This window comes from Microtus oregoni, unplaced genomic scaffold, assembly GCF_018167655.1.
Source record: "Microtus oregoni isolate MIOR12 unplaced genomic scaffold, Mior012 000052F_ref0000163, whole genome shotgun sequence".
Classification (NCBI taxonomy): domain Eukaryota; kingdom Metazoa; phylum Chordata; class Mammalia; order Rodentia; family Cricetidae; genus Microtus; species Microtus oregoni.
In genome coordinates, this window is record NW_024543828.1 from 6530973 (window position 1) to 6539367 (window position 8395).

General features: G+C 37.8%; 1 pseudogene; it reads right to left on the bottom strand.

Annotated features, from left to right (window-relative positions):
• Positions 1-4787: 4787 nt before the first annotated feature.
• LOC121437426 lies at positions 4788-5713 on the bottom strand (annotated as a pseudogene).
• Between the last annotated feature and the right edge of the window lie 2682 nt (positions 5714-8395).

Here is an 8395-nt window from a genome sequence, read left to right on the forward strand (position 1 = left end):
TGTGTGGGCTAAGAAAATACAAGTAAACCCCAAAGTCCTGTACCTAGCTACTAAAAGGTTTGAAAAACAAAATTATGTCACTTTTCATTATAAGTTATCTTTTAAGCATCAATAATGACATGGGTAAAGATAAGTTAAATGTCAAAAATAATAATTTCTCCAAATAACATCTGGGATACAATAATGCATGGGATGAATATATGTTGATATGTGTATAACACACACACACACACACACACACACACACACACACACACACATGCACTTTAACTTTAGGGAAATGTTGTCTCCAAATGGTCTGGTACATGAATGAGAAAACTGCACTTCAGAAAAGGGGGTAGTTGTTTATTGTCTGGAGCTTTTGATCATAAATTTAGGTAATTCATTTGAGATGTGGCTTTTATCTTTTCCATATCCCTGGCACCCATTCTCTTTCTCAAAAATATGACTGGGCAGTCACTAATTTATTTTAAGCAAATGAAGCATTCTGATTCCCATTTACCACCTCATCATAGAGATAATTTCTAAGTACTGGGAAATTTAGAGGATTTAAAAGAAAAAGTCCAAATAAGTCTCTACTCTGGCTTAAAAATAAACTCCAATATGATTTATGAAATGTTCTTATTTCTGCAAGGTATTGTGATTTCTGAAATAATGAAGTGTAGTACTTGAAAATCACATTTAATTTACTCAGAGGGAAGCAAGCTAATGCTGTGCAAGGTTGCTGGGGAGACAGAAAAGCTTCTTTAGGCCAGCATTGCAGCAGAGAAGTAAGCTGATATTTCACAATTTATTCATGGCCACAGCTCCAAATTCTTCCTGATTTTTAGGAATATAGTCCTAATTTTGCATTAAATATTCACATACCCCTTTAATCTAGCCTTATTTTGGGTAGCTGATTGAGATTTCTGAAGCAAAAAATAAAATAAAATAACAGAACGTAAACTGCTCTTTATCACATTCCCTGTACATTCTAAACAATTCTCCTAAAGCCCAATCCAAAAAATCTTGTTTTGGCCCCCAGAGAAGCCCATTTTGGGCAAAGGAAGACCATTTGTCATTAAACTTTTAGATGAAATAAAATAAGGGTCCCATGCTTCTAATGACACTAATTATTCAGATAATTCACAAAAGCCCTGATTTATGCTAAATACTCAGCTTTAATTAGCCAGCAGCTACATAAAGGAAGGGGTGGTCTTAAGATGGGTGTTAGAAAAAAGACATATGTGGCAGGCATTATTAGTTGCTTTCCCAATGTCCATTCCCCTCCCCCTTCTCCCACTCAGGCAAAAGCACCTCTTACTATAGAGCTGGATATGCCAGCTACACACATTTTAATGTACTCCTATAGCTACGACGGGACTATGTAACATCTCCTACTTGACCAACAGAAGTTGGCTGCAGAAGGTTTTCCTCAGTAACAATAAAAAAGAGGGGACAGAGAGAATGTCATCTCTTGCCTTCTATTTAACATTCTTTTTTTTTCTCTCTCACATGACGTCTGGCGATGTTACAACCAAGAGGCAACATACTGTCAACGTTCTAAGGCTAACACTAGAGACTTTTCTTATATTTCTAATGGCACTATTGAGTCACTAAATTATGTAATCATCAAAGTACCCTATCTCTGGATGTGAATAATAAAGTGTCCTTATTTCCTTCAGTCACACCTACTTGAGTATGCTGGTACTTGCAGCCAAAACAATCACAATAGCAAAAAAAAAAATCTAGAATTTTTTTTCTAAACTCCACAGGTTTTTTTTCATGAGCTATACCTACCTATAAATCAGAATGTCAGACAGAACTCTTAAAGTCTTTTAGAAATCAAATATAATTCTTCTAAAGTTGGTAGGAAAATTATCTGTGTTTAGTTCCACACAGCTACATAATCACTGCTGTGAGACATTTTGGGGATGAGATTATGCCATCCATGGGTGTATTTAGAGAGGGAAAGGGAAAGAAATATGAAAATGAGTATCTCGAGGAACCATTCTAGTGTCATGGCCTCATTTTTCAGATGAGGGAACCATAGGCCAAGTGGGCCTTTTCCCCACCAAATTACTGACAAAAGTCCATAATGGGGAACAAAGTACTAAGTGGGTTTTTCAAAAAGGAAAAAAAAATCATATAGTTAAAAAAAGTATGTAGAAAACCAACCTACCTGGCAAGCATTGAATGTGACCCTATTATTTAATCCTCAGCTGACAACATCTATACACAGGAGACAGGAAGTCCTGATGAATCCCTTACTATCTGCTTGTCAAGTTCAAATCCCCCTGCCACCATTTAAGAATTTCACACCACAATCAGGCTCCAAAAGTTTCGCTGTATTTCTCCAAACACCCCACTGTTTCCTTGCTTCTTATAGTTTCATACACGTTCTAGGTTTATCCAGCCAGCTTCCAGGCTCCTCCCAATGCAGAATGGTCTCCATTTTTTTATATTGGCCTTCTGAATACTGTCAACCATTCATGGCACCATGTAAACACTCGTGCAAAATTCACTCAATTGCAACAAGAGAAGATATTATTACATTTATCTTTGCCTCCCACGTGTACAGCATGATCTTTCTTTAAATCTAAAAGTAATATTTTTAAACAAAAAATAAATGCCAAGTATGGTGATATACACCTTTAATCCCAGCACTCCGAAAGCAGAGGGAGGCATATATCTGAATTCGAGGCCAGCCTGATCTACAAAGCAAATTCCAGGACAGCCAGAGCTACATAATAGAGAGATGTTTTCTCAAAGCAAACCAAAATAATTAAATAAAATATGGATACCTTATAAAATTGAAAAACAGTGACATTGTAATCACAATCTACCCACTTTTCTCTGAAATTGAGGACATCAAAAATATATCTGAGCAAACTGTATCTTCTTTGGTTATATTGCATTTAAGTCAAAAATTGAAGACAAATTCCAGGGGGAAATAATGGGAAGTAACATGAAAGGGGGTTAAGAGTGAAATCTTGGCCGGAGTAAAAGGGTTCAGTGGGTAAAGGTGCTTGTTATAGAAGCCTGGCAACCTGAGTCCAATCCCCGGAACAAAATGGAATCAAGAACTAAATTCACAGAGTTGTCCTCGACCCTCCAGAAACACTCCATGGCACCTGTCCATCTCCTGTCCCCATATTAACATGTGCAAGTGTACTCACATATGTGTGCGCGCACACACACACACACACACATACACACCACCACCACCGCCAACAAGAACAACAACACCAACAACAACAAAGAACTGAAAATCTAGAGATGATTTCACCCACTGTTTCAACATATACATGAGGAAAATGAGGATTTCCTATCCTATAAATTGGAATTTGAGCAGTAATCATTACTAACTATCTATGAATTTGACATCAAGTCAATAATATTAAAATCAAATTATTTCTAGATATCTACCAATCTGAGAAGTCGTTTTTGTTACAACTACCTAATCTTTTCCCTGCCATATTTCCTCAAGAAACGTCCATACTAATTCCTATTCCTGGTAAATGAATACTATAATAGCAGCATAAAATAAAACAAGGTACAAAAAACAAAGTTGCAAATACAATGCTAGCTGATAGACAAAACTTCCCAGGTCCTAAGAGATATAAAACTTCAATTATTACAAGACAAAACATGATATAGCATTATTCTATTTTCACTTTGGGTGGAATAAATATAAATTATACAAATAAAAAGTAGTGTGACTTTCTAGGAAATTTACTGAATTGAAGAATACGAAACGTGCTCTGGACTTTGGTTCCTGTTCTACTTCTTCGTTTTTAATAATTTGAACGCTTTTCCTTCTCCAAAATGAGACCATTGGTCTAAGTTGACATTTCTCAAACATAAGCCTGCAGATATGTTGAGGAAAGATAATTTTGCCTATTCCTATTAGAAATACTCTTAATTTTATATTTTCATTTCTATGGTAACTTATTTAATATTTCCCAGAGGTATATTCTTCTGATCAAATACTACTACTCTGTTTCTTTTTGTCTGGCTATGTTTGTGCTTGTTTTGATAGCTGAATGAAAAATAACATGAGTGTTATAAATATAAATTCTCAGAACAAAAAAGAAAAAGTAGAAAGCCCCTCAAAGACAGGAGTTCTAAGACAAAGGATATGTTCCTGCTAACCAAAGTCTCTGTATAAAAGGTTTAGGACAAGGAGAAGGGATTCCTCACACATGTTCTAAGTATAAGGAGTTTATATACTAGCTTTATATGTATGTCTTTAAAATGCATACATTATATTTTACAATCCATATTTTCTTTTATTTTTTTTGCCAAAAACCAGATTTGGTTTAATATTGCAACAATAGAAAACAAACCCAAGCACTACACACTTAACAAACATACTACAACCCAGGAAAGGGGACATGCAGAGGCTACAGTCATAAGCTAAATCTTTACAGGGGACCACAGAACTGCCTATGACCCCGTTGTGGCGGTGGCAGTAGAAGCAAGTACTATATCTGGAGATGCCAGTTCCCACCCCAGCAAAACCTTATTTTCACACACAGTAAAAGGCATAATCACTTAAGAGTATGGAGTCCTCACAAGGAAAAGGTGGACCTGCTGCGTTTTGGTGGCTTCACTGGCTCTTTTTCCAAGCTACTAGTATAGTACTACAGCAACAAATAACAAACAAGGCCTCATGGCTTCTGGCTGATCCGGGCACCTTCAAGGGCACAGATGTGAATTCCCATCAGTCTCAGTCTTGGCTGCAGTTCCGTATCTCACTCCAAGGAGTAGGTAATGACAGCATCTACTCACACCTGAGATTCCCTTTATCCTTGGGTCTTATTTAGGACGCTGTTCTTGTGAACACACATGGGGTACAGCATGTTATCCTCCAGGTGTGGGGGCGGAAAGGTGCAGGCTGGCAGCAGGAAGAGGGCAATCACTTTCCCCTTCTTCTCAGGTACCCAGGCTTGTCCAGCGTGGAACTGAAGCCGAACCCAACCTCTTGAGTCTGCTGGAAGGCTTCTCCCATGGACCACACACCACAGATCCCCGTTTGTCTCGGGTGTTGTAATGGACTGCAGGGCCTCGTTCTTGTTAGCATTGGCTGCAATCCTCGACCAAGACGCCAACACTGCCTCAGAGGCGGTTGTGGTCACAACCGTTGTGCTGACCTCTTTCATAGAGGACAGGAGGTTCAGTAAGGGCGGGCATCTGCTCCTCTGGTACAGGGACCACTTCAAGAGGCACTATCACCTGAGGACAAGTCTCTTGTCCCTCCTCCGTCTCCGTCTTCAATTTTTTCCTACGCATCTTCACCCTGGCCTCTCTCGGTGTGTCAGGAATGTTCTCTAATTCAGTCATTTGTTTGGGGTAAGAACTTGCAAGGAGACGTTTGTAAGTCTCTAATTTCTGGCCTTTGCTGCTCAGCTTCTGCTTCTTGCACCATTCTCGCAAAATGTCTCGGTGAATCAGGTTCACTGGGGGCAGATAATCCGGTAGAGGAGGAACTGCTATTATTTTCCTAGGAGTGGGTTTTGGAGTCTCAGCATCTCCTGCTTTCTTGTTTGATTTACAATCGTCCTCTTTTGCTGTCTTGTTTGCTCTTTTTTTCTTTGCAGGGGGCTTTGCAAAGGATGTGCTCGGTTGACTAGACATCAGGCAGTCCACTTCTCTTGGCTCTCCTGTGCTGCTCAACTCCTTGTTTCCAGCATCCTCCATCTTCGAATTAGATGAAACCGCCGCAAGAAAATTCTTCCACCTTCCAAATCTACAATCCATATTTTCATATTACATTCTCTATTATAATATTTTACAGTCTTATTTTAATGGCTCCCTCATATAATTTAAGTTGACACCATGGATCATTAAGATTTCTTCTGCCTCAAAAAATGGTATCTAGGCTACTCAATTAAGAAAAACTAGATGAGATAATCTCTTGGCCCCTTGTGGTAGTGGCATTCCATGGCTATAATAGGAGAACTGTGAACTGCCTCAAAAGATGCTACAGTCAGAGCCCAAGTGAACTGATTGGGAGAATAAACAATATGCAATGAACGATTCCCTCCTTTTTAGGATATAATCCAAATATGCATATCAGTTTTGTGAGTTTTCAGTGTAGAGACAATATTCAAAAGTACCAACAAAATTGGGAAAATAACCTCACATTATATATAATATATATCCAAGCTAGTTTCCTGACATTCATGAAATTTCTTTGGAAGTCATCTCTGTCATTTTTCATGAAGGGCAAATATGTGACACACTGAACCTGGCACAGCAGGCATCACAGGGACAGGGAAGGAAGCAGAAGATTTTCCTTTCTCATTTCAAAAATATGACGTCTCACAATGTTTTTTTTTAAAAAAAATCAATGAAAACCTGAATATCAGAAACCATAGAAGAAATATTTTTGTTTGTAAATTGTTTCGTCATTCACATTGATTAAATATGTCTAAACTTTTTCCTCCTCATTCGTCACACACAGACCCCCCATCTTGCTACATCCCTGACAAGGAATATTTTTTTATAATGTTCTTATAAGTGATTGCTTGCAGCATCTTATAGTCTTATCTCAGCTTGTGCAGCTTCTCATTAATATTCTGTACATATGGAAGAGTTTTCTATATCATTGTCTATTAACAAGGAGAATAATCACTCATTCAGTTATCAAGCAGTCAGCAAAGACCTGGCCTTGTGCCCATAGTGCAAAGAATCATGGGATATCAAGAAGGTTAAATGTGGTTGACATTATGATAGTTACATTTTTTTATATAATTAGAGTCCTATAACTAACTTTATCAAAGATAAGCAAAGAAGTATTAAAGTCTTTTAGGGCTAAGAGAACATATTAGTAAGTCTTCACCTCTTAGTAAAATGATAAAAGCCCACATTCCAGCTGATACATACCAATGATTATTCTTCTATGGCAAACAGGAAAAGGTCACAAGTTTACATATTATTACAAAATAGCTTTTAAATGGAAACGAGTCAAGTGATACCATGGAAGTCCAAAACTGAAATGCAACTGGTTTTAAAGGGAGGAAAATAAAATGCTTGGCCGAATTAATATCTGGGGCCAAAAGTTCAGAATAACTTTTAAACGCATTCCATTTTGGAAGTTTTTCTGCCCCTAGTTTAGAATTTCTCTAGCAATAGTTCAGAATCTCTGTATGGACATCTGGTGAAATGCACATTAAATATCAACAATGCAAGTTAAAGGCCAGATAATGGTTTTGTACTCCTTTAAATGTATAATATACTCCATCCCCGATATAGCAAAAAAAAAAATCCTCCTATTTAAAGCAGGATGACAACAACTCAGTTGCCAAAGCTCTTCCTAAGAGGCCACTGAGACTGAGGTAAGCCGGGAACGGAATAGCAATGAGGCATGAATAGAAAGGAACAAAAAGATTTACAGCAAAAGAAGAAATGATGAATTGGAGATTGGTTGACCATGGGCATGAAGACATAGAGTATGTAACAGTGGAGGAGAGGGAGTGGAATCTCAGAGCTGACAGGTGAAAGATGTGAGTTCTCTTTCTATTAGTATTAACTTGTATTAATGAGTATTAGCAGCTCATTTTATGTGTCTGTCAGTAAAGTGTATGCTCGTACACAAAATTGAAATAAGGCTATCAATTTTGGGGGAGGACACAGATGAGAACACATAAATGAAAACACTTGTAGAAGTTCACAGTCATAAATGGTAATGGAGAATTACAGGTACCTCATAGGGAACAGAATAAACTGTTAAGATAACAGATCTGGATATGGATGCAGTGATGGTTACAAGGTGGTGACAGGGAGAAGCATTCTCTATCACCCATTCTTCTCTTCAGAAAGAAAGTCTGACACTTCACATAAGGGTTAGAAGCTAGAAAGGGGTCTTTAATGTAGAAACATTCTCATTTGCTGTCCTCAAACTTGACACACTCATTCCTTAATGGAAAAAGGGAGGCAATGACTTGTAATAGTACCAGATATCCCTGAAACCATTCCATCTGCCTCATACTTGAACAAAGCTACAGATCTTGCTTCCCAATAGTCTTGCCTCCAGGTTCCTTCAATGCTAACAAAGTGGAGTTTAGTGTCCTATTTCAGTCTTCCCCACAAGTAAATTTGTGAACTGAGAAAGGAGGGCTTAGAAATACTTGGGCTTCAAGTGTGAGGCTAATCGCCACGAAATGTGTTCTATGATAAGAGGACATAACAGAAACAGTCCATATCAATCGACTAAAGCAATTAGTTTTCAAGAGCCATTTACCTTCTATAAATGTAATTAACATTAGTTAGGCTTAATACACAAGTAACAGTCCCAATCCTGGGATAAAGACATATAACAGAAGATTCATAAATAATAATCCCTTAAAGTCAAGCTAGCCAATCACAAGATGCACCTAACCTCTGAAGAGAGTTACATACAAGCAGAAGA